Below are 26,534 nucleotides of genomic sequence, written 5' to 3'. Positions count from 1 at the left end.
AAATTGAATGTTTTGCTGACTTCAGAAAACTGCTCTAACTAAAGGAGATTTATGGAAGGTTGTTATTATTTGGTATAAGTACAAACAATCAAGTAAAATAGGAAGCATTGCTAGTGGGATTTGGCATAATCTCAAAACCAGAGAATTCCAATAGTTGAAGGTGACTAAGGTGTTGATAATGCAATTAATAAAAGGAACAGTCTGAATTGAATGCTCAGTAAATATGTAGAACCAGCATCTGGGTTAGGGAGAAATTTGATTCTATCAGCTTTTCACATTGCAAGTGACCTTTGATCATGTAGCACATTATCCTACTAATGAAGGAATCATTCAAGAACCTATAATGGCCCTCTGTAGTTAGGTCAAAGGTCTTGCTGCTTGCATGGATCTTTAAAGGCACACCATCTATAGTCAATTAAAAGTTCTTGTATTGATCTTTAAGGGCACCAATTAGTTCAAAGCTCTCGTATTGATCTTTAAAGACACCTATGTTTTCAGGCACCATGAATTTGTTAGATATGATCATGTTGACATGTGTGTGTTAAGTCATTCTATTTTTTAAGAACTTGAAATTGTTGCCATGAGGCATGTCTGAAAATTTTACACTTCACATTAGATATGTCTGAAACATTAATTAAGGAGGATTGGTAGGAACATTGATGCTAAACCCATTTCTGAGGGATGGTGAGCAAGTGTATAGTTCAAGAAAGAGAAAGGAGCTAAAAGTGTGTGGTCATGTCTCCAACATGAGACTAAAGGTCAACTTTTCTTATGAATCAAAAGTTGCACTAGGTTTTGTCAAAGATATGCTAGAAGACAAGATTCTCAATAAGGATTGGGACTAAGGAATTACTCAAAATCCATGCTAAGACTATAGGCCACTCCTATGCTTCAAATAGAGTGTTGAAATTGGTGATGTCAAAATGTATTTCACAAATTCATGTTATGGGCAGCAGTAGTCCTAGATCATTTTAGACCTACCACATGCAAAGTGTCCATTTTATGTTAGTTTGAGCTTCACTTGGTTTCAAGAATACTGTAATATTCTCTACATAACAAGGCCAACCATGTGAAGGTGGAAGCTTATAGCTTGGGCAAGGCTTATAGATTCTTTGCCTTGTATTTTTTGTTTAATATCGTCAGTTTTCCATGTATGGTTTTATTAAACAAAATTGCTTGCAAAATTATATTAAAAAAATATGAAATTTCATTGCTCCTACTTACAAGTTGAGACTGGAGATTCATATAGCCACCAGAGCCAAGTTTGTGTTGGCCAAACTTTTCTAGTCTCGCTTGTGTAGCCACAAATGTGTCCTGCAATTTATGAACAATTTCAAACATCTTAGATTATATATTTACAAATATCAATAATTAGTGCATGATTACAATGTACTTAATACTATCTTGACATACCTTATTTTTCCCTGTGTTGCTTCATTTACTCTATTATCACATAGTCTTATATCCTTTGCATCTTCTATTATTTCAGAATCATAAGAGGACAGTCATACTTTGGGTTATCCTTAAGAGCCTTTCTATATTGATCCCTCACTTTCTTTATATGCTTTGATGCTCTTTTGAGAAGTAGGCCAGTGTCAAAAATGTTTTTTCCAAATTTCTCCTCAAAAGATGCAATTAGCTGATTTTTTTAAGTCCACAGCTTATAAATTCCACATTTTTAAAAACAAATAGATTTTTAGATCAATAACTATAATATATTATAATAAATGGAAGAAAAGAAAAATTATGTAGCAATGATATGAAACTACGTACCTGTTACGTATGGTGGGTCCAAATAGTCTCAATGTCATATGAAAAAGATGTTCAAAGAAAGCATTATTACCTACAAAAACATAAGGGATTTATCAATCCAAAATGAGTAATGTAAAATTAAACTAAATTTACACTTTAAATAATAACAATTTTAAAGCACCTAGAAGCTTTTGTTCTTTTAACGAAAACATAGTTTTCTTATTCAGCAACAATGTCCCTTCATATGAACCCGTACTTATCACATGGATTGCTCCAGGAAATGGATCAACTTCAAAAGTACTGCTCTTTATTGGTCTATCAACTGAAACATCATGACAATTAAAGCAGACACCAAATGAATTGAATGACAGAGAGATGCCACTAGTCACACTTTGTTAATATGACCAATTAATTTCCTACCTAGAAACAAATGTAAATTATAATGCTGACCAAGTAGGATAATGTTTCAAATTGGTCATGGCCAACTTAACCTAATATGGTCGACTTTATAAGAGACTTTAATTTACTAACAGTAGAATCCATGTGTCAAGTACATACCAAACATCTTTCCTTCACCTCTTTTTTCCTTACAATAAAAAAAAATATTATCACAACAAGAATCCAAATCAATCAAGAAACATAGCATGCTTCGCTAGTGATGTGATCTATAGTTAGGTTGGCTAAGCTATAATTAGTTTATGAATGTCATTTTAAACTAAGCATGATATAAATTCAAACTATGATACTCTTAATTGTAAGTCTAAATGAATAAAATTTAGGAAAAGGATAGAATATACTCTTAATACTCTTCAACAAACAGTAGCAAGAGGGTCCTGGTCAGTGGTACAATGGTAGCATTCTTAAAAGAACATTAACAACAATAAGAATGTAAAAGTTAAAGATTCAACAAACAAACTACTATTATTATTTTAAGTATGCATGAGTTTTTTTGATTATGAATTAGTCTATTATCATTTCTTCTACATTTTTATGGTCCAACCGTAATCAAGATTAATGGATTATTACCTAATGGTTGAGAAGAAGACAATACCAAAGACTATGAAAGGTGTAGTCAATAATAGCCAAACAACTATTGGATTAAAGATACAACTCATTCTTGAATAATCAAGCTTAGAAACTCTTGTATATTTTCCTAGAACATATTTTAGATGCAAATACATATGCATACTTATGGATATAATCAAAATTGAAGAAATTGACTAGCAAAAGTGTTTTTTCCTCGCATCATTTAGAACATTGTTAGTAGTAGCTTCTAAGTTGGATGTAATTGTTCACCAACTTGATGTAATATTAGCATCCTAAATGTAGAAGAGTAGTTATATATGCAATAAACAAAAGTTAAGAAAAAGAACAAGTGAAAATTTTGTGAATTATGCATACAATCAGATGGGTTGAAGCAAATATATCTTGGCCATCTCTGTGGATGACACACCACAAGGCTTTATTCTTACTGGTAATTTCAATACAAATTTAGTAGAAAAATTATAAAATGAGAAGTCATGTAGAGATTAAATGTTTCATGTGAAACCAATAGCTAGAGATAGGAACAAATGGTTACATCACCTGAATAATAATATGCATTCTAGCCCGTCTATTTGGGATGAGTAAATATAAGTGTACTCTTATACCAACATATTACAGGAAGAAATTGTCAAGGGTCATGAGCCCAAAAATGTTGGAAGTGCAAATGAGAAGTCATGAGGAAAAGGTATATAGGACAAAACTGAAAGGCTACCTCCCTACCTATCTCCATGTCTCTCTATGTGTGGGTATATATATGTGTATGTATGTATGTATGCGTGGTGTGTGTATGCATGTGTTTGTGTGTATGTAGGCTTCTGTAGACATCATTTAAGCACTGATATGCTACTTTTTTGTTCATCAAAACAAGGTTTTACCAGTTCTAGTGGGCATAGCTGAGGATGTTTGCATGGTCCTTTTTGTCGACAATGCACTAGGAAATACTGGACCACCAACCAAAGGAGGAGTCTGCACTTCATCATGAGCTAAAGAATACAATATTTTTAGCAAAGACATTTGCAATGGATAAAGATAAAATGGGATACTAGCTAGAAACACCCACAAAAAATGGTAAGTGTTATAATGTTGATGAAAACAAACAAAGTCAGATCTATAAGATTTCCACAATCCATTAACATGAGTTAAAGTTTTATGGATTTGATTGTGTAAAGTTTTTATCATCAACATTTCAGATCATACTACATGATCCATCATCAGGATGCAAGTGCAAGAGAACATTAAGAACTAAAAATAATAAGTTACAGATCTAGCAAACCCCTAAAAAAGGTGATAAGAAAGGGGGGGGGGGGGGGGGGGGGGGATAGGTGAGGAGAGAGAAAAAAGTACCAAGGTGACAAAACAAGACTTTGATCTAAGAATATAAAAAATAGATTGAAAATGCTCCAAATAAGTGGGACTAATATCATACATTTATGCACTTTTTATTCATTGGTTAAGTTATTCTTTCTCATTCTTTCAAATTATTTTTTATATTTTATTTGTTTGAATTATTAGTCCCACTTAATTGGAGTGTTTCCAATCTATTTTTTATATTCTTAGATCAAAGTCTTGTCTTGTCACCTTGGTACTTTTTTCTCTCTCCTCGCCCATCCCCCCCCCCCTCCCCCTCTCTTATCACCTTTTTTAGGGGTTTGCTAGATCTGTAACTTATTATTTTTAGTTCTTCATGTTCTCTTGGACTTGCATCCTAATGGTGGATCATGTAGTATGATCTGAAACATTGATGATAAAAACTTTACACAATAAAATCTAGAAAATTTTAACTCAACAAACAAAGTGTTACTTACACAAAGGTTGTGCACAACAACCCTCACCATGTTCACCATGTGATATCACAACTGGCACATATGTCTATACAAGAACACATAAAATTAGAGATCATGATTCATAAGATACTATAAAATATTAATATCTATTGAACTTCTATTATTGCTTTAGTTGAATTACTGCTTACCTTCAAAGATTGGATTCTATAGTCCAATTTTGTTCTCAGTGCCTCTTTCTCCTCGCTTTTGTCACCCTCGATGATAATGTTCACAAGTTCATCAGTGTATCTTTTCTTAATTTTCTAGGTGATGAACATAGGGTCAGTACTAAGGGCGATGTCATGTAAATATGATGCCCATGTTTCAGATCACATTTGATCGGCGATCATTCTAGCTTTTTCCTATCATTTGTGACATCAAGTATTAGTAAAATTTCATCAAAATAACTCCAAATCTATAAAGAAAAGAACATAATAATATGAATTTTTTTTCTATATTAACATTAAAATTTATAATAATTAATGCTACCTCTATTGAAGGTGTTTGAGATGGTGCATCCATATTGCCTTGTGAAAAAGATTAGTAAGTCTTAGAAATCAGCAGAAAAATTAAAATAATAGACTTACCAAAAAAAAATTAATAATAAATTAGATTGTATATGTAAATCATTTTTCTTAAGTTAAAAATTTAGTATAACTAATGTGTATATCTGAAAAAATATTTGACATGTTCTACTTAATGTTTATATGTGCACATATGGTTTGAAAATAAAAATTTGGTCGTACATGACTCCATCATAGTTGACATTGACCCACCTAGACATTTCATTGATCATCATGATCTTCATCCATGTCATCATCATCATCATCATCATCACCATCATCGTACTTGTCACTTTGATCGTCATCGTCACCATCATTATCTTCATCACCATCATCATCATCTTCATCACCATCATCATCATGACCGTCACCATGATCATGATCATCATTAGCATCAGCATCATCATTATCACCATTATTGTCAGCATGACCAAAATCATCACCATCTTCTTCTTCTTCATCACTGGGTAACTGTTGTTCCTGATAATCATTTACTTCCTCTTGTGTTTCTTCAATATCTTCTTCTTCGATCACATTATACGTTATCAGCCTTCCTCTTGGGTCATGTCTAACAACAAATGACCAACCTAGTTTGTGTCGAACACCAAAGTAAAACGCTTTCTCACATTGGCTTGGAAGAACATAGGGCTCATCTTCGAATGGCTCAAATGACTGTGTATTAATCATAGTAAATCTACTATCATGTTCAATAACAGTCCTATCAGGATCATTTCGATTCAGTTGTAACTTGAACCATTTGACAACAAATAGAACTATTTTGAATGAATTAAATTCGCACTCAAGTATATCATCCAAAATGTCATAGTATCAATTTTTAAATTGTTGAGGATGTATGTCAATTCTAGATGAAATATTGGTGACTGCAAAGACAACACTTATCTAGGAATCACAAGTTTTCTTCATTTCATCTAAATTTTTTGTGTGAAATTTATAGCCATGGTAGTACATAGCTTTGTGGTGTTTGACCTACAATTATTCAAACATGTCAAGATTATTTGCATCGATCTATGAGTTGATATTAAACTTATGTCTCATGATTAGTAATCTTATGCATACCTTTGTATCTCTTAATCCATAAATTAGATCAAGTACCATTGGCATAACATTGGGATCTCCATTACGATGAGCTTCTTTAACCAATGATGCAACACCATCCCATATTAATGAGTGACCATTTTCTTGAGACTATTCAATTTGTACCATCATCCAATCAAGATTTTTTGCAATATACAAATGTAGTGCATCCCACTCACGACCAACTATAAAGAAGACAATTAAACCAGTTAGAAAAAAATTATATATATTGATGATGGATAAGAATTATTAAAATACAAAAAAAAAATGATAATTACCTCTCACCCTCCTCAATCTACCTTTCCCCGTCATGTACTCCCCTTCAAATTTTTCATTAGAGTTGGGATCCCAAATGCGATCTACATGGATATCTGCTGCAAACTTTGGAAGATATTCACTAATGTACACCATGGTCTGGTATATCATATATCCTTCTATCATAAAACCCTCAGAACATGCTCTTTGTTGAACCAAGCCCTTCATAAATTTCAAGTGCCTCTCAACCATCCACATTGATCTAACTTGTATAGGTCCACACAATTCAATCTCCTCAACTTGATGTATGAGGTAGTGTTCTTGAGCATTGAAAAAGGTTGGAGGTAAACATTTTTGCATTTCACAAACAAGCTATGGAATTTTTCTCTTCCAATATTTTATATCTTTTTTATCAATTTCTTTAGATGATAACCACCTAAAAGAGATTCAACATGCAAAAACACATAAATGAGATTTTAAATAAAATTATACAATAAATTTCAGATAAAAAGCTACAAATCTAAGAAAAAACACTTCTAATCTTATGTATTTTCCAAGATCATATATAACTTGTTTAAAATTGTTGTCAAATTGTTGTGGAAGGGATAGAGGTAGGACGAATTGCAATCATTAAAAAATGATCATTTCAATATATTATTAAATAATACAATAGGTAGTATATTCAATCTTAAAAATATACTGTAAATAGAAAACATGACTTACCTTGACGAAGGTATGCCAATCATGTGTTTTCAACCCTGGCCCAAAATCACCTTTCTTTGATAGAAGAGTGCTTATATTTGTAGCAAATCCTATTGGAAATTTTGCTTTTTTTATGACTTCTTTGAATGCATCACTTTGTTGCTCTGTTAATAACCAAGGAAGGGCACTTGTATTTATGCGGTCTTCATTGCTATTTGATTCAATGAAAGCTTTTAGTGCATGATTGGATTCATGAATGTCAGTAAAAATTTTGACAATTTTTTCTCTATCATGCCTTCCATCCAAAATTTTCCATAATGTCTCTATTACATTCTTTCCAATATGCATAGCATCAAACAAATGCATGATTGGGAGATCTTTGTAGTACAGTAACCTACTAAATTGAGTAGGATAACTTTTCATTCCTCTAGGAAGTTGGTCATTAATGCCTTGATGACCTTTACAAGCATCAATTACAGGATTAGTAGATATAAGACAATATCAAAATACAAATTTTAAACTTCAAATGATAAATTAGACATTACCTCGATGATTTAGTCGATCATATTTCAACTTCCATAGATGAGGTGTCATTCTTCGTAGCCTTGATGATGTCTCTTCTTTCCCATTGAAAAGATATTTTTTGGAAATTTGATACCTATGATTATTGTGGAGAAAGTGTCTAAACTCATCAAACACCTGCTTTCCTAAACTTTTTGAATGACAAGATTTCATCTTCAGACCACAAACTAGACATGCAAATTTTTTCTTTATCTAAAGACCTAAAAGATCATGTATAATTGGATCATGTACAATTATCATGCGCAACTTAAGAATTTGATAGTAATGTGTAAGCACTATAATAGACCAAAAATATGTGATCTTAACAATATAACATACCACAAAAATGAGTTAGCCCAAGGGCATATGTATTGTCCATACAAGCATTGCATGGAATTGAAATTGTCGATGTCCTATCGGTCTAGAGATGTCATACATAGTGATGTCATTCTATAACTTCAACAACTCGTCAATTAGGGGCTCAATATACACGTTCATATCTTTAACTTGGTATTTACCTAGTAATTTAATGAACATAAACATTACATAATTATTATGACCATTTTCATGCACTATTTATAAATTAATTTAGATAACTATAAAATGAAAAAATACCTAGCACAATCATTGACAACATTATGTGCTCCCTCTTTATGGACATCCAAGGAGGAATGTTATTGTTAATAACAAAAATAGGCCACACTAAGTAAACAGATCTCATATCTCCATATGGATTGACACCATCCACTGCTAATGAAAGCTTCAGATTATGAGGTTCTTCTTTAAAGTGTGACCATGTTTCTTCTATCTCTTTAAATGAAGAACCATTGGCAAGCATTCACATAATGTCATCTTTATTTCTATTGTGTGCATGGTAATCCATAAATTGTGCCAAGCTAGCACACTTGTATAATCGTTGAAGACGTGAAATAATGGAAATGTATCGAAGAACCTTGTGGGGCACTTTTTTTGTTATTTGATTTGATCGATATCTACTAATATGACAATCAAGGCATTCTATTGTAAATTCATGTTGTTTATGATATAGAATGTGATCATTGGGACATGCATGTATTGTCTAATACTTCATTCCAATCTAATCCATAATGTTAGATAATTCTCAGTACGAACAAGGAAAAATGTTTGATGGTGGTAAGAAAAACTCACTAATCAACCTACAACAAAAAATATGCATTGTTAATATAATGAATAGTAATTGTATGCTAACATTGAAGATGACAAAAATGACATACCTTAGCATACGTGACATTGCTACATTGGATATACCATTCATAACCTTCAAGTTCACCAACAACACTATAGCTGAGAGTAGAGTTTTTTGGGAGCCTTTGTATAAGGGCTCGTGTGCCTTCTCAAGTAAAGGTATATCAATGCCATCTTCATCATCATTATCATATTCACTAGTACCATCATTGTGAACCTCTTCATCACCTGCCCCAATACCATCTTATTCAATCATGTCCTCCGGCACATTATCATCTTCTTCCATGGGAGTGTTATCCTTAGCTTGGATATTCACACCTCCATGTTCCTCTAGTAGGAAATCCACAATCAACAATGGACAAAAATCATGGCCCCCTTCAATGTGACCATGTTGCCTACAATGACTCTAGGTTGTTGTGATTAGAGTTCTTCAATTCTTTAAGCCCTTACACTTTTTGCAAGGACAATAACATTTATCAGGTTTTTTTCAAAACTAAGCCCATAATGTAGCCATTGTCTCATTATTGTGTTTTGGGTTCATATTGTTAGGCATGGTCTTTCTTCACATGAAAATATATTTGCAAATAAATTGGACATGTTGTAGTTAATGTTTATATCTACACATATGGAAATTATTGATTAATGTTTTCAAATGTAACTAAAATGATCCTATCATTTCTAGAAGGCCTAGATGTTTGCAAAATGTGGAGTTATTTGAAGGACAAATTAGTTGGGTTTTCATAGTGGTAAAATAAAGCAAATTGTTTGACAAAATTTCTCAGAGTTTAGGTTACAAAAATTTCAATATGAAATAGCACAGTGTCCTACAGTGGTATCAAAGCACAAAACATCCTACTAGCCTGTGTGTAGTGATTCAGTATTGGAGATGGCTAATGTAGGAATAAGTATTTTAAATAGTTAAGTGCAATAAATTGTTCATAGATGTTAAATTTGTACCTTCAAATGAGGTTCTTGAAGTGAGTATTATGCTTTTCTATTTGGGAACCTAGATGCCCTCTACAAAAATAGCTGGTGGTTTTGATCATCCCACAAGAATAGAGGACCCAAGATGTCAATATGTAGGAAAAGTTTGAAATAATCCCAATTGCATTGCTTTAGTATGAAGAAAATTAAATTTGGGTTGAGAAATCTACCTACCCCTTGTGTCTATATGGCAAAACCTTGACAACTTTTGTGTAGCCATCCTTTGAGAGGCCTTGTGAGGAAAAATACTTTTAACTATCATTCATATGCAAGTGGTAACATATGTGCTCCTCCCAGCTACAAGATTGAGGCCTCTTCGAAACACAATATGTCCAGCCCTCCTAAAAAAAGATGCTTCAAATCATTGTGTAAGCAACACTTGTGTAAGCATAAAAGAGACTATGTTCCTAACAATGCAGGAAGGACTTTGTAGCTTACACTAAAGTATGCTTTCAAAAGTTTGGAGGTAGAGTGAAACATTGGATCACTTTAAATGAACCTTATGCCTACATAGCTATGGAATCATTGAAACCATGAACCACAAAGAAAAATAGTCATTGATTCCTTTCACTCTTGTCCTTTGTAGGAACCACTGAAACCATTAAAGTCTAATAGTGAGTTATACTATTTAAACCATACTAAGCCACTATACAAGCATAAATCAATACAAAGTCACATTCAACGAACATTATTGGTAATAAGTATTAACTCTTGGGAAGGTAAAAGATAATTTACATAATATAGCTTCTATTTTAAAAAAAGACAGAAGCACATTTAATGATCCCTAGAGAGGTGTAATAGAAAAGGATTAGGTTTAACTAGCTCATTAAAGTTAGGTATAGTTCAAGAGGTAGTTACTGTAATGATCTATTCAAAATGAAGTTTGATAATAAATTAATAATTGTGTAATATAACGAAGAACTATAAAATTAATAATAAGATTAAATTGAAATAAAAATAAAATTATAAGTCCATAACATTAATATAACATCATCTATTTAGAATGCATTTGTTTCACTTTTGGGCTTTAAAATCACCATCTATGTATGGTGCTTGTCGATAAAATCTTTCAGTTCTTCCTATACTACACCTTTTCTTTGTCCATTTGTGTGTGCATGTTCATATGAGGCACTTTCTCTGACAATTTGTGTGCACAATCATGGGGTAACCATTTATTGTCATGCCCCCACCAAAATGCCATACATTCCAGCACGTGAAAACTATTTGTTATGCGATTAAAGTTTAAATAGCACCCATATCATAAAAGCCAATGCTGTTAATAATATGATAAAACTAGCACTAACAATATTTAGGAGGTGGTGCTAGCAAAATAGTTTAATTTTAATTTCCAAGGGCAGGGATGGATGTGAATCTTTCACCAATTAGTATAAAAGAGAACTCAAGTCATTAAGAAAAGGAGCATCTATTGGGAATGAACATTATGTGACTTTGCACATAAAAATTAAAGCCAAAGTGAACAAAACCCCTCCAAGGATATTCAGAGACTTAAAGATGAACAACCTTCCTCCTATTAAATTATTGGACAAAAACCTATAAATTGTCTAGGCATCAAGGACAAACATTCAAGTAAAAATAGTTGCAAATAGAGAAGACGATAATAGTAGAAAATCAAGATAAGTCTATTTTTAGAATTGTGTCTAAGTGAAAAAAAGAATAATATAGAAAAATTTACAATTCTTTATTATGTTATATTTATAAATAAAAATACCAAGTATTATTTTTGAGTTATAATCCAAGAGATGCATATTAAAAAATAATTGAGTTGTTTCATATCCGAATCTTGACAATATCATGGATAGCTTTTGAAAAGATTTCAAAGCTCAGTGGCCATGCTTTAAGCATTGTCAAGAAATGTAACCCCATTAGTTGCATATGTGAAACAAAGAGTTGAAGTTCAAGGTTAATTACCTTGCACCCATCCTATAGGTGCTCCAACAATCAACAAAGGAGATCTATGATACCCAACTTCAATATGACTTCTACCTCCATGGATTCAAAATTCGAACTCATTTTTTAGGAGAATTTATTGCTTGTTGAGATAATATTATAAGTGAGTAGTCTTGTGCCCATTTGTAATGGAGAATCCATTTCATGTAAATGAGCTATTGAGTCTCATATATATAACACTTTTTGACTCCTTATTAATCAACAAAGGAACCTAAGTGTATGTTTCTTGCATTGTAGATGGTTGTTCTCAAAAGTCTAACTCTTACTTGTGTCTATGAATGTCTAATGCATATGTTTTTTATCATTGTTACTTTTGTGGACTAGTGATCCATGATTCATAAAGCTCTATTTTAGTTATAAGAGGATATATGTTGAGCATGAGACTCTTCATTTCTGTTATTTCCTCTATTGCTTTTTTCCTCCTTTCGTTTACAATAAGGCTTATGCTGGAATAGGTGAAGAACTAGCCTTGTGATCATGGATATTGACTCACAAACTTATCATGCATTTGTGTGGCTTTCCATGATTGGTAGTTAAGCAGGATGGATTTATTCTAAACAAAAATTTAGACCAACAAGTCAACCCTTGATCCATTGGGAATGACCTCATTGGTCTTGGTTTACCACATATAATTTCAAAATCTAGAATATTAAAATGTAATTAAATGACACAACCACTACACAATTGTTAGAGTCTTGTATATGATGACACATAGAATAAGCCACTCCCTTTTCTGTCATCAAGCATATGTTAGTGAAATGGTTGCTCTGACAAAAATACATTGTTAGACGTTATTTCCATTTAACATTTATCTACCATCAAAAGAAAGTTTTTGGAAATGATTGTTGAATGTATTCTAACACATGGCCTAGAAAAATATTCAAGAAGAAAATGATGTCAGTTTGCAGTCTCATTTCATTTGAATGAGATGTTGTTGCTTCTAGCATGTATCTTGCATTGACAACAAGCAGTGGCAGGTCTCTGAGACACCAGGACATAACTAGTCCCACATCAATGTCCTTTCCTAATAAGAAATTATGTTGTAGTTGTTGTGTGATCATGTTAGTTTTTGAAGGTAGATGATCCAACCATAATAGTGAGAACTCATCTGCAGATTACTAGCTTACCATAAATTTCAGTGCACAGTTGACATTAAAATAAGAAGTAAAATGCTCATCCAATTTTTGTGAGATATGAAAATTATGAAATACAAATCATTGTATATCAATAAATTACAAGGGCAAACAAAGATAGAAACTCTCGTCGCTTGTATTCAAGCAGAGTCCTTTGAATTTTTAGACATAATCTTCCCTCAATTGTTTTTTTGATCAGGAATGCATCTGGATGCAACTATGTGAGAGTTATATATATCGATAGTTTGGTCATACTGTATGATGTAAACTACTCAAAAACTTGCCCAAACACATTCGCAATTCCTCTAGATTTGACATTATTTTGTGTCAATAGGTGGAAATGTCTTTTCAATATATAAAAACACAAAAATGTAGATGAAACATCCATGAAACATTACCATTTGGAAGAACTAACTAAAAGAAGTAGATTCAACTAATAGAATCAGATAAGTAGTCTGGTCTAGGCAAGAAATGTTTTCCATTTCCTTTGCCCGGTAGGATAAAGATGCCTCAAATCATTGATGACAAACATGTAGTGTTTAGATGGTTGTTTGTAGATGATAATAGAATACATTGAAAGAATGTGTACATGTTGCTTTATCTATTGAAAAGAGAATGTACATGTCTACTTCAAGAGGCCAATTTAGACCATTTACTTCAAAGAATTATTTATACACAACTAGTTATTTTTCCTCTTGTTGATTTCATGCACAATTGAATATTTTCTAACTTTGTAGGCTTTAGAACTTTTAACCACAAAAAAATTGATTTTTCAATTTAAGGCTATAAAATAGTTTACATCAATGTTGCTTGCTTATAATGCATATTTCTATCAAAGCATGTGCACCATACTTTCATTCAAAACTTTAAATCACTTGATATGTAGATCTTGATTGTAATTCATTGTATCCTAATTAAGATTGTTTTGGCTGCCGCACAGGTCCATGTAGAAGTAGATGCTTTTTCTTGTTTTGTAGAGTTGCTGAGTAATTTTTTGGACCATTTTTCCCAGAAACTAGGCAATACTGCTATAGGCATCTATTCTACAATGGTACGAATGGCAGAACTTTTGAAGATACATGATGAAATGTTGTTAACTAATTGCAAAACATCTAAAAGTTCTTCTCTTAAACTCTTCTTAATAGTTTGAGTCCCTCCATTACTTTAACCACATTTACCCAATTATCTCTTGTCATGTCATATAGAATTAAAAAATATTATATTTTATAACATAGAATGCCTCAAAAAGAGCCATCCCAAGGGTAGGATAATGAAAGTTATTCTACTAAGAGAAAGTATTCTTCTCTCTTGTATATTTATCCATGCAATACATCCTAAATATGCCAAAGCTTGGTCAGTTCTATCTATATGACCATCGGTCTCAAGGTGATGAGGAGATCTATATTTCAAATTGATCCCTAATTCTATTTGTAGATAATCCAAAACATTGACATCATTATTGTGTTTTATCAAGTATAAAAAAAATTAGGTACATTATTATATCTAAATATCTCAGACAAACCTTTTGTTGAAATATAGAAATCATGAATCATTTACTAAAATAAATTGGGTAACTTTTGTAAAATTGTTTAAAAGTCCATAGTTTTGAGACTTGAACAAAATTTTAATTGACATATGGTAGGCTTTGTATAAAATCCTAGTCTAAACAAAACATAATTTTAATTCATTCAAAAATAGAGAAACTTAGGGCAAAAAAAACTAAAAAGGTACTTTGCATAATGCATTCCATATTAAATAAATTTCAAATAAACACAAAATTTAATCAATTACATCCACCATACAAACATGCATACAAGAAGGGATAAAAATTAAAATAAGATATTGAAAGTTGATATTAAAAGAAAAGTTTGTTATGCATCAAATTGTTTTCTTGTATACAAAATTGGAATTAGAAATCTATGTCGCCAGAATCAACAAGAAAGGTACAAAATTGAGAAGAACCAATCCTCCCAAAATTGGTTCAAAGATGTTGGAACCTGCCATGTTTTACATATGTCAGAAAAGTAGCTGCAACCATCCTATTCATAAAAGAGGTAGCAACAAGATTATCTTCAATAACTTGTTTGTCTCTAGTTGTACAAGCTCACTCCTCCCCGAATTGCTCCATCACTATCTAATGACCAACTTGAGTGAACTCATCTATGGTTATCCTCCATAAATATAAGGTCACAATCCTCAATAATCAGCTCAAATGCAAAACATTTTTCAAATCAATATCTATTATCATCTACAAGCTATGCTTATGCTAATTAGCTCTCAAACTATTTTTAATCCAAACCATACTATTTGAATTTTTAGTCAAATGATTGTGGAGTTTTACATTTAGAAATCAAAATAGGAAGATAAAAGAAACAATCAAGCTATAAAGAGGCAGAAATTTTACTATATAAACCTCAAGATTGGGACAACTAATTGGAAAAGGAAATCACACATTTTTTCAAGCTTCTTTAGATTACTTAAAACAATTACACATCTAAGAAATTCAAATTATGTGTTTTCTATCTTTCAAGTATTCTCGAGTTTTGAATACTTCTGCCACATAAGTTAGGTAGTCATCATAGTCTACCTAGCATGTTTTTTATGTTGTGCTCTCACTTTCTCTATCCTATGCTTCGTAATTTGGTATGTAGCTATCCTAAATCCTATAATACAATCTGCTCGTGATCCAATTCACTATGGGATGCCTTTGATTCCTCACATTATCCAATTCAACTTGCTCATGTCCTTAAATTGATGTTGGAAGATTCTCTCAATGCATTAGAATTTATAACTACATTTGGAAGAGCAAACATCTAACAATTGACATCAAATTTCATTTGTCATCAATAAAACCCACCTTCATGAAAACCTACAGCTTCATTATCATTTGGATGGTTTCAAAACTTCCTTGGCCATTATAACCTACCCTAACAGGATCCAAAAATTTCAAATTACCACTTGATATTTACAAATTTTCCTTTTAGTAATTTCCTCCACCTTCCATAAACCAAACTTTCAAATATAGACTTAAATGAAGTGCTCTTTTTTGGAATTGCATAACTTTTTGAAAAGAATAGGAATAAGTAGAAGTATTCAAATTTGAGTGCCATCAAATACTAAGTTTGGTCCAACAAGACAATTGCATCTACAAGGCCAAAATTGTGTCCATCCACACCAAACAGCCATTGAACTCATATAATATTTGAGCAAAAAAAATAATGACAACTACGTGATAGATCACTATGAAGCCCTTTTCTTTGCTAAAAGTGGATTCCCCATCTTATGTTATCCAAAGCTTCCTTTCTTCATTCTGTGAATGCTCTAGTTCTCTCATGTTGCTACATACAATTGGTACCAACTTTTATTCTTTTCTATACACACAAGAAGTGGAACAAATGACATGTTACAATGTTATTATTGCAATGTAAACATATGCTTGCTTACGATTGCTTTTAAATGTTTGTACAATTATCCATGCTATTAATTTTGTTAGTTTTGCTAGAATCCATGTTCCCCAATGCAATCAAGTAACCCCACTTATCCTCCATGCTCTAAGATCATACATGTTCTTCAACACTATTACAACTATTTTTCATTGTGGTTAATTTAATCATAAGCATATAATAATGTGTTCATCTGTAGGGAAAGAAGAAACAAGATGGAGAGGCATGCAAGAGTAAATTTCATAAAAGAAAGAAGGAAGATATTATCATAAGTAGCTTGGAAACTGAATCCCTTTTAGTCCATAAGAGGTTAATGGGCTTTGGGGTTCTTGGCTATCTTGCAAAAGTTCATTCCAAGCAATTGAAGGAGTTTATGCAAGGGCCTCCATTCTTCTATTTCAAAAATGTTGCCATTGAGGATGTTTGGAAGACTATATCTCGGCATTTTGATGGTATAGAGGTGGAGTTTGTTGACTCCAAGTACTTTTCAGCTTCAAAGAGACCAAGAGGCTATGTACACAACCTTCCAATAGAAGGTAGATTTCATTTGTTGCCTCTACCTCCTATGACTATTCATGAAGCATTTCCTCAAACAAAGAAGTATTGGCCTTCCTAGGATCATAGGGAAAAACTAAATTGCATATGTGCCTCATGAGCCAATGATGTACAATGCCAGGAACTCATGGCAATAGTTAAAAGATCTCACGGTAAACCATCTTTGAGTGAGCAGGCATACATACTTCACATGTGCAAGAAGAACAACTTGATATGGGTGGGGCCAGATCAGATGGCCCCTCTGGAGCCTCACAAGATAGAGCTCATACTGGGATTTGAAAAAGATCACACCTGGGGAGTGTCATCTATGACAGAGTGCCTTTAGTGTTTGGGAAATGCATTCCAAATTGACATAGTAGCATACCATTTCTTTGCACTAAAACCATATTATATCAGTGGAATCAAAGGCCTCTCTTTGTTCTCTAGTGTAGGTGGAGTAGAGGTTGATCTTCATTGATTAGGGATCAACTTAAAATGTGTTGTATCTATCGAAATATGTCCAAAAAATAGGCTTACACTTAGTTCCTGGTGGCAGAGAACATAACAAACAAACACACTAATTCAGAAGGAAGATGTGCAAGAATTGACCAAAGCTTATCCTAAATGACGTAGCTTGTGTTAGTGTAGTTTAGCTAACATGTCAAACAAATTGGCTTTCAGTGAATCAAAAAAAAAAGCTAAAGTAGGATTATCTTTTAGGATCTAAAAGGAACTAAAAATATTTTTCAAAGTTTTCTAATGAAAGAAAACCAAAAAAAATGCATAGTTGAACATTAACAAAATTTATAAACTAAGAAAAAAGTTTAAATAAATGGCAATTAACATGGAATATAGTACGAGAACAAGATTTTTTAATCAAATGTCAATCTATAAATCAAAACTTCAACTCATCTTTGTAACACTGGGAAGGAGGCTCTTCAACATTTCCAAGTGTGAATTAATCCTTTTACGCCACCTTCTTTTAGCATTACTATGACTCTTTGATGCTACAAGAGCCTTCACTTCTGAAATCTCTTTCAATGTCAACTTTGAAGCATTCATGAGCTCTCCTCTACTACAATCAAGCACCAAAGAACCCAAGCTATCAAACCCTGTTGGCACTGAAGCTGTAAAACCCTTTTGGCATGTACTCCTAGCCATAAAATGCAGTGTAGGAAATGATTAAGTGCACAAGTTGTCTTTCGGTCACGTAACAATGAAATTAGGGTGGCAAATAGAGCTTTTTTTCTTGACATATATTTTGACATAGTGTAAGCCCTTGTTGGTCAAAATTTTGACCAACACAGGCTTGTATTTAAATATTGATGGGGACACAACCCAAGCAAAGAATGGACACAACAGGAAAGGGAAAACTTTATTAACTATGAAAATATGCTAGTACACTTAGTGCAGAGAAAACAAACTCCAAAACATGCCCTATGGGCTTACAATAGCATAAATCTGGAGATAATTTCTTCTCCCAGTACCTTCTCTCAAACTCCACTTCGAACTACCTTTTACAATGCCAAAAATGTCCTTAAATAGACCCCAAAGGGTTAAGGATTAGGAATACATTCTAGAAAGTACTAGTTGGCATCCACTGCCAAAATGGAAGGCTCTAGAAGTCTCTTTAGAAGTCAGTGCAAAATTAGAAGAATCCAGAAATCGTAGCCAAACTTTCGGGAGGCATAACTTTTGAACCGTAGCTCTGATCGATGAACCATTTACATTTTTGAAAAGCTCTTAGAGTGCTCTATAGCCCTATGGATGAGCATAGCTCATCCCCCATTTTTTAGCCCTGTACAAGGTCATTTAATGCCTCAAACCTGACTTTGAAGCATTCATAGGAGGTCTCCAGAAACTAAAAAACTGCAATAACTTTCAAACTGTACAGCCTTTTGACCTAATTCTTTTTCTGGAATGTTCTAAATTACAATTTTAATCCTCCCTCAAATTTACACCTTCTAATTCACCCTAATTATGGCTCAATTACATAGTCCTATTTTTTTGACATTTACACATATTCCAAGGTGCTTAAATACTCTAACCTAGAACACTGATAGTGGAACTGTGAGAGTTGGAACCTTTATTTGACCCAATCGGGTATCCAGAAATGAAAACACATGAAACAGAAACTATATCTAGGTACATTTTTTTTGGGTGACACATGATTACCCTTATACCTCTGGATGCTCCTGCATCAAATATATATATATATATATATATATATATATATATATATATATGTTTCCTTGCATATTTTGACCAAGTTGGCCCCATTTTATTAGATCGTCAAAAATTTTGGTCTAAAAATGGGGTCAAATGTACTAGTGTGAGTTCGGATTTATTAATCACTAAAAGGTTTAATTTGAACAATTAAAATAAGGATATGTCGACCATATAGGGACGACATTGGTAAAATATGAGTACTTGAATCACTAACTCCATGTGTCACTACCAAGGATATAAATCTTACACACTAAAATACATGATCAAGTGCAATTGCTTATAATATCATAGCCAAAGAAATAAATGCATTAAATGCCTACTTTACCAATTACTAAATTATATTGAAATAGTCCAGTTACACCACTCATGTTTGCATAAAGCATAATGAAACAAGAATGAAGTAAATATCCATAGCATGAAATCCATCACATAAAAGAACTAGAGATATGTCCAAAATACTAGATAACTAGATATCATCATAGACTCACTGTCATCTTAAAATGGCATCAACATGAAAATATGATAAATTGAACAACATAGCACTATAGAATCTATGGAATTGACATCAAAGTATAACATCTGACCCTCAAGTTATCTCAAAGTGCAAATAAGAAGAGTATCAAGTATCTCTTGAATCAAAATATAACAAGGTTCAGACTGTAAACACGAGAGGCACTATAATCATCTTGTACTTTTATGACTTCTTATTTGACTTCTCATTATCCTTCGCATAAGCTAGCCATGATATCTAAATGAAACCATCCTTATCCAAGTATTCTTTGATTACCTTTGAGATATCCTTAGACATGTTGCTACTTTCCAACAATGCTTGCAATGATGTACTTGGTATTGAAGGTATGTCAGTTGATCTCTTCTTAACAATAGAAGGTTGAGTATTTAGTTGTACTTTATCTATTTCCATTTCTCCAACCACAGTGGTGTGATTATATCTCCTAATGGTACCATCTATTGTGAGTAATGAAGGTTTATCTTTACTTTCCATAGATGGCATCTTGAATTGATCTAAATCCATGTTTTTGTGAACTTAGTCATCCTCAACTTTCTTCTCATTTTGTTTATCATCTCCTTGTTTATCACTATCACTTATTTCACATGTTATGCAAACTACTTCAGACATTAAGTTTCCAATATCACCTATATCACTTTTGTTATCCTTATTCAGTTCTGCCTCATCAAATTTTTCATCCAATGAATTAAGTACTCCACTAATGTAGAAATATGGTTGCTTGACTATTCTTACAAACTATTTTGTCTCCTCATCTTCTCTTGTCTTGATGGTAGGCTCATTAATTAAAATACTAACTAATATTTTAATTGATTACATCATTGTGAGGGTAAGGTCCTTAAGTACTTCAATAAGTTCTTTCTTACTCTCAAATTCATCCTCATCATACAAACTAGCCATCAATTTAATCTATCTCATCTTCTTCTTCTTTTATAATCGTAAGCTTTACTTCCTCAAGAATATTGTTCATTCTTCAAAATTGATTAAGGTGCAAAGTTCTCCAAATTTTTCCTACCTTATCTTCTTGTCTTCTTCAATTTATCTTGGTCTCTTTTATTATAGATTTCCAAAAAAGTGATTTGGAATACTTCCTCTTAACTCTACAAAAATCTTCTTAAAATTCAATAAATACTTTATAATTGAATTCTCAAGCATAAACTATCATTTTTTATCATATGTCCAATAAAAAGTATGAATCTTATCAAAATTCTCATCATATTGAACACTAGAAGTAACCTTTTCTTTGATCTTTGTAAAAGGTGTTGGCTTCTTTCAAAACCTATTTTTACTTAATCAGAACACTAGAAGTAACCGTGTTTATATTTGTTTTCTATTTTCTTCTTTCTACTTTTTAAATCTATCTCTAGTTCTCTTGGCTCTTTTGGAGTATTATGTTCAATTTGTGATTCTTCATCTTTCCTTGTTTCCTTCTCTTTAACACTCTTCTTATTTGTTGTAATTGTTGGCTTCTTGGAAATAGGCCTAGATGCCCTTTCCTTTCGTCTTGAAGGTTTCTTAGGGTCACTCTTAGGTGTTTCTTCTAATTTCATAGTAGGTGTTGATCTTTTTATTCTCCTTTAGATACTACAAACTTAGGGAATAACTTTAACTTTTGTAATCTCTATCTCCTCTTCATCCTTAGTGTCTACAATGTCTAAAATAGGCTCCTTTGACTATTTATCACTTTTTCCCTAAAGCTTAACTTTAGAGTAAGATTTAATTTCCTTTTTTTGACCTCTTTTCATTCTTCCTTTCTCATTCCTCCTATAGACATTTTGTCTACCATCTTTTCCACCTTTCTCTTTATAGTTCTATTGTAAAATTTCTCCCTTACTGAAGTGAATTTCCCGTCTCTCACATTTGGTGTCTCTAGGTGATTCTAGAATTACCTTGGCGTATCCATATAATAATTATTATGTTACTTCATATCCCATAGGATGTATGAAGATTTTTCTTGTCTCAATTGCTTCCATGCAAGTATAGTTTGTTTCTACTAGAAATAAAATAGTCCATGCATAGTTTTCTATCATTGCCTTTGGAATCCAATATCTTTGCTTCATCTACATCTAATAACATTTAATCATTCCAAAGATATACATTGTGATTTTTTTCCTTTCCTTCTATATTATAACATTATGAAATAAGGTCCATGGTACACATGTCATTATTCCATGCTGCAGGGTGCATGTTGGGAAATTGATGCATGATATGGAAGAATATGTACATGATCAATGACCCAAATCTAAATGGTTGGTGTTTATATTGTTTGATTCTCTTAAAATTCTCAAGTAACTTATGCTTTATGATCTCACATGCATCAAAGTTCTCTTTGTCAATAATCATCTTGCAAGTATTTTAAATGACTCTTGTTGCAATTGTGTTGTGTCTTGTGTTGTAACACATCTTATACTCAAGTATATTTTTAAATAATATCACGTCTCTCTATCTTATATCTTACAATGTCATATCCTTTCTATCCCATTTTGTGCATGTATCTTTCTGAACTTCCTTCTTCACTAATTTGGTACCTACTGGTTCAATCTAGTCACTAGGTGCATTAGTTCTTTTTTATCATAGCAGGTTGATCTCCAAACCTAAATATATCATCATGATTTTTTTTCAAAATTATTATGATCCACTCTTGTTCCTCAAATTGTTCATAATTAACACATTGCAAGATGTTTAGGTTTTCTAAGTGAGTGAATTCTATTTTAATGTCTTATCATCATTATAAACCTCATATAGGTTTGAACCTATATCTCCATCTCCAATTGACTCTAACTTGCAATGAATGTAGCCCTATTTCTTCCACATGCAAAATGCCTAAAGGGGTTTGAGCAAATGTGCCTAAGGGTCATCTTCTATTGATGTGAATAGATATTTCTTAAACTAATATCTTGGCCTATCCTTAATGTCAAAAAGTTGGGGTTTATCCATTGCTCTCTCTAACTTCATAATTAATTGTAATAGAAAAAAAAAATTTACTTCACAATAAATTAGTACCTTTTTATGATCATGCTAGGGAATCAAAAAATATATTTGCAAACTCATCCAATTCACCTTACAATCTTAGTCTCGGCTCTCTGCTTAGGTCTCTTAGCTCAAATTGTGAAGAATGATTTCCATTTTCCCTTCAATCACTTTATCATTAATTGCAGTCCATAGAAGTACAAAAAGATGATGAAAATTCACACAACACGCTAGAATCTTTAGCTATCTTCAGATTTATCGAATTAGCATCTGTGAATTGAGATTCAAGGTTTAGAATGCCTAAAATACCTATAACCATATTTGCATAACTTATTTCTTCAATTCAAGGGTCCAATAATTTTCTGGTGATATTCTCCCCTTATAAATAATTAATGCTAAGGTAAAAGGTTCACTGTTGGGTACTACATATATCTTGTTCTTTGTGCAATATTATGCCTTATCCTTCCATGCTTTTGTGTTTTCGGTAGATCCTTCACTAACAAATGTCTTATCAATACTCTCATATTGTCTCCTATTTTTCTTATCATTTCTTCTTCCACCAAATTTGTTTCTTCTCACATTAGGTGTTCTCATAAAGTTCATAAATCTATTAAATCTACAAACTCTAGATGTATATTCTAATTTATTGCAAATATGACATGTAATAACTGAATTCACATACCTTGGTCCAAAATGGTTAACTTGATATCTGCAATCTCTAGCAATATGTCAAAATTTGTTTCATTTGTAGCACATAACTCCATTAGTTGTGATATTATTCATTCCCAAAGGTATTGTTATTTTCATCTTAGTCCTTTCATTTGTCCTCATGTTTGATCTTTGATTAGGCCTCTTCTATTCATGTGGTTTGTGTCCACAAAGAAAGTAATTGAAACAATATCTAGTAAAGGGTTTTGCATCCATGTTGCCTCTATATTCCTTCTTCATGTGTCCATACTCATTGCATACATAACATCTACCTTTCAATGGTATCCTTTAATTTCTAGGTTACTCAATATTATCTTTGGCCTAGTTGATATGATGTATTGACTAATTTGGCTCCCGTACAAGTTCATGTTCCATAGTGACCTCTAACCCTTTAGAAGATTCTCTTTTAATGTAGCCAATCCATGTCATATCATCTTTAGGTTTTTATGTCATTAACTACTCATCAAGTTTATTAGTGCTTCAATATAACTTCTCAAGATTTTTCTTGGTTTGAACAAGTTCTCCCTTCACAATGTTATTATACTTCTCAAGTTATGTGAATTTTAACTTTGTATCTTCAAGTTTATATGTTACCTTTGCAAGTTGTGTCTTCATATTTGTGACCTCAGTCTTTAGATCTGCATCTTTTCACTCATCTAATAACATACTCATCTTTAGTTATGTGATCTCAAGTTCATGCTTCATTATCTCATTCTCTTATTTCATATAATTGTGATTACGAAATATGATTCCTTAACTTAAACTATTAGTTATTTCCTTTTGGATCTTGAATTTTCAATATGATCTTTTAGCTTCTTGATGAAATCTTTCCCGTCTCTAAGCTTGATTTTCAACTTGACCCTTTCATCATTAGCCTAATCCAATTCCTTAAGATCCACCTTGTAGGTTTTTCATAGATATTTTGAATCCATAGTGATCTCCCTCAAGTTGTTAGACTTATTCTAAGTAACTAAGATCTGATACCAATTGTTAGAAATAGGGAATACTAAGAGGCGGAGGTGAATCAACATTCTAACACTTTTTTGCTCAAATATGGATATAAAAAATTAACCTTGAACATGCACAAATAATTAAACTGAATAGAAATAACAAACATCTCACAAAGAAACTCATAATACCATTTTTTGTTAACTAGGGAAACCCTAGCCAAGGTAAAACCCTAAAGGGGATGGTACCCACACAATAATCCACTAATCAAAAGTACCTTGTGAAAGGTTTTGATCTTGTTAGGAGTCTATTACATACATATAGTGTATTTTTTGTTAGAAGACTTAACCTTGTTAGAGGTTTAAACCATGTTAGGAGTTGTATTAAAAAATTATCTCAATGATCTACAACAATATACAACTTTACAAGTAGTATAGAGAAATACCAAAAGCTGACTATGTTGATATATCAAATATCTAATTAGTCCTTTTTTGTTCCTTGCATCTAACCATGCTTGTATACCTCTTCTCTTCTCTAACCATAAAAAATAAATCTAACCAACATAAATAAATATCACATATCACATTAATAACATAGCATAAGCATTGGAAACTTCACTATCAATATATTCTATCATTATACAATTTTCCTTAACTCTCTTTTCAGTCGGCTTGAATAAATAATCAACACATTAACAAAACACAATATGAAAATCTGCTAAGTAATGGTTAACATATAGGATGTTGTCCCTATATTCCCAAGTCCTTGAATTGACAAATCAATCGAATGCCTTAGCCAAAATGATCATTTTGTTATGTGTGCTCTATTTATGTAATATCAAATTGTTAACTTATTTTCCATCAAAATTTGTGTCAATTATCATACTAACATACGTGAACATAGATATTTAATGTAGACTCCTTATTATACCATATCCAAAATTTACATTTCTCTAGATGCATCTTGTGAAGCTCGCTAACAAAAATAATCTACTTGTAATTGATCTTTTTTTTGTTTGTAATTAGGCTATTTCTTCACTCTAACATATCAAAACTATATCCTTAGCATAAGAAAACTTAACTAACCATAGTGTTTCAAAGGAATCATAATTGGGGAGTTTATTGGCATGTTTTATGGGTGATCTTAAGGGCCTACGGTAATCACTACATCTTTTTCTTTACCAAGGTTAGAGTCAAGTTCAAGTTTTGGGAGAAAAAATAGGTCTCAACTCACGATGACTAGAGAACATAGAGTCTTTGTTAAACTGTCTGCAACATTATGGTTGGGGAGAGGCATAGAAGGGAACTAGAGGGAGAAGTTGAGAAGTGGAATAGGGATTTGAAGGTGTGGAAGAAATTGAGGGATCTTGTCCTTCATTGAAAAACTTCATGGCTGGGACCCAAAGATTATAGACCTTATGGTAAAGACATGGAGAGAGGGAAGGTGAAGATTGATGGAGAGGACTTCCAAGTCAATGAAGGGGTTATTTCTGAGGTGATAAACTCCCCCAACAGGGCAAAAAAATTTATAGGGACAATAAAATATCCTTGAATGTGGTAAAACATTTTGCTAAGGACACAAAGGAAATGATCTTGTGAAAACGGGTGCCTACCATGAGCCCACATCTATTAAGAAGCTGTGGAGGTTTGTCCTAAGGGAAATTATTTCCTACATTACACTTGACACCAAGTTTGATAGGATTCAAACCCACCATTTTGTTATCCTTAATCATTTCAATTATGGAACCAAAATTTCCATCCCCTTCTATCTATTTTTCTCTGCAATAAGAGTATAATGGATTTTAAGAAGAAAGTGTACTCTAACCCAACCTTTCATAAGGGTTTTTTATTTCTCATATATGAGCATTTTAAAGCTCAAACTTGTGGAAGAGTTATTGCCCATAAGGCAATTTCTTCTGAGGAGATAGAGAGCTCCTACCTCCCATCAAACACAAAGGATAGTACTGGTATGCACTCGGAAGACGAAGAGTAGGTGGAAAAAATCATGAAGGATATGGGTAAGAAGAAGAAAAAGAAGCCATGGAAATGATTGGAGAAAAGGTTAAAGCAAGA

The 26,534-nt window shown here is 32.5% G+C and overlaps 1 pseudogene; it reads left to right on the top strand.

Annotated features, from left to right (window-relative positions):
• LOC149530359 (DNA (cytosine-5)-methyltransferase DRM2 pseudogene) overlaps positions 1 to 17,709 on the top strand; it is a 33,678-nt pseudogene extending 15,969 nt beyond the window's left edge.
• The last annotated feature ends 8,825 nt before the right edge of the window (positions 17,710 to 26,534 follow it).

The sequence above is a fragment of the Cupressus sempervirens genome, chromosome 11 (genome assembly GCF_028749045.1).
Source record: "Cupressus sempervirens isolate cs-2001-9-10 chromosome 11, ASM2874904v1, whole genome shotgun sequence".
NCBI lineage: Eukaryota > Viridiplantae > Streptophyta > Pinopsida > Cupressales > Cupressaceae > Cupressus > Cupressus sempervirens.
The sequence above is the reverse complement of the archived record's forward strand: the minus strand, read 5'-3'. Positions and strand labels throughout refer to the sequence as shown.